Consider the following 2,528-nt stretch of genomic DNA (forward strand, 5'->3'; position numbering starts at 1 on the left):
GCAAGCAGGCAAGTTCCTAGGTTTTTTGTTAACCGACCGAGGAATAGAGGCCAACCCGGATAAATGCCGAGCAATTTTGGAGATGCGGAGCCCAACGAAACTCAAGGAGGTCCAATGTTTAGTCGGACGCCTTACCGCTTTATCACGGTTTATACCGAAGCTCTCCGACCACATCAAGCCCATAATAAAGAATATGAAGCAGAATGTGCCCCGGCACTGGGACGATCAGTGCGAAGCTGCCTTCTCCACTATAAAAAATATACTAACATCTCTGCCGGTTATGGCACGACCTACAGAAGGCTTCGATTTGCAGCTATACTTGGCGGCCTCTAACCATTTGGTAAGCGCCGCCCTCATTCAAGAATCTCCAATTCTCAAACTAATTTATTTTGTTAGCAGAACTTTACAGGGAGCAGAAGAGCGATATTCCCAGGTGGAGAAAGTAGCTCTCGCTTTAATTACTGCAGCGAGAAGACTCCGACCGTACTTCCAGAGCCATCAAATCGTTGTTCGGACGAACCACCCGATCGCTAAAATTCTCCGAAAACCAGATCTCGCGGGCCGAATGGTTACCTGGTCCATTGAATTGTCAGAATTCGGCCTCCGGTTCGAACCACAAGGCTCCATCAAAGGTCAGCATCTGGCCGACTTTGCAGCAGAACTCTCGCCGGCAATCGTACCGCCCACATGGACTTTAAGCGTGGACGGATCCTCAGACAGGAAAGGAGGCGGTGCTGGAGTCGTACTCGAGGGACCGGACGGTCTACTTGTCGAACAGGCCATATCCTTTAACTTTCAACTTAGTAATAATCAAGCCGAGTACGAAGCCCTAATCAGCGGGCTACTTCTGGCGGTAGAATTGGAGATCGAGCGTCTGGAATGCCGAATGGACTCACAGCTGGTCGTCGGCCACATTAATGGCACTTTCCAAGTCAAAGATAATCATCTGTTGCGATATTATCATAAGGTTAGTGATTTGATTAAATCATTTTTCAGCTTCAGCATTGTACATGTACCCCGAGCACAGAATTCCCGGGCGGATCTGTTGTCTAAACTGACGCACAGTCGGAACAAATCTCAACTAACCTCGGTGATCCGAACCGCGTTGGATAAACCCTTGTTAGAAACATGCTCCATTGACCTCACCGCCTCAAAGACTGATTGGCAACACGAAATCATACAACTGATGACTCAACAGGAGTAGGGCGGGTTCGTGAATGCTTCAGACGCTAAACGAATCGCCCGTTATACGTTTGTCGGTGATGACCTTTACCGCCGTGGGTATACCACCCCACTGTTGAAATGCCTATCTGCAGATGAAGGACAATATGTTATTCAAGAATTACACCACGGAATTTGTGGAACACACTCGGGCAAGAGATTACTTCGAGCAAAAATCCTACGAGCGGGCTTCTATTGGCCTACCATTGAAAAAGACAGCACAGATTTCGTACGAAGGTGCATCTCTTGTCAATCTCATGGACAGGACATCCGAATCCCTCCATCAGAACTCATGGGAATCATCTCCCCATGGCCCTTCGCTCAGTGGGGGATGGACATAGTTGGTCCCTTACCGGTCGGGAGCGGACAGCGCAAGTATCTCCTTGTGGCAATTGACTATCGAGGCGGAGGCCCTCGCAACAATTACCGCCCGGAAAGTGCAGAGTTTCATTTGGCACTTAATTTGCAGATTCGGCATTCCACAGAAACTTATCACAGATAACGGTCGGCAATTCATAGACCGGACGCTAGAAGATTTCCTCCACGGGTTTGGTATCAAACATGTTACTAGCTCGGTAGAACATCCCCAGACTAACGGACAAGCAGAGGCGGCCAATAAAGTCATCATTGCTGAACTAAAGAGACGGCTGGGACAAGCTAAGGGTTTGTGGGTTGAAGAGTTACCTGAAGTATTATGGGCCTACCGTTGCACACCGCACGGCGCTACCGGAGAAACCCCTTTCAACCTCACATATGGAACGGACGCTATGTTACCGGTCGAAGTAGGAGAGCCCTCCTTGCGACGGAATATACAAGATATGACCATAAATGATCAACAATTGAGGATGAACCTAGACGCCTTGCCCGAACGACGTGAAGCAGCCTTAGTCAAAAATGCAGCTCAGAAAAGACTTATCACTCGGCGTTACAACTCCAAAGTTAAACCACGCAGCTTTGCCGAGGGAGACCTTGTTTGGCGTAAAAGAGGAGACGCCCGGAAAGACAGAACGCACGGAAAACTCGCTGACAAATGGGAAGGACCCTTTCGCATCACGGACGACCTGAAAAATGGAGCGTATCGCCTGGAACATCTTGACGGAACGAACGTTCCCAACACATGGAACGCGACTCATCTTAAGTTTTATTATAGTTGAAATTATTGTTTTCAATCTTTACAAACAATGTTATTTCCCTTCGCATATTATCAATGAAGTATTCCAGTTCCGATATACAATTTGCATCAACAGGGCGCCATGCCTCCTAGATTTTTCATTCTAGAAAATACCGGACGCCATGTCCACTAGATT

Source organism: Vigna radiata, unplaced genomic scaffold, assembly GCF_000741045.1.
Source record: "Vigna radiata var. radiata cultivar VC1973A unplaced genomic scaffold, Vradiata_ver6 scaffold_339, whole genome shotgun sequence".
Lineage (NCBI taxonomy): Eukaryota > Viridiplantae > Streptophyta > Magnoliopsida > Fabales > Fabaceae > Vigna > Vigna radiata.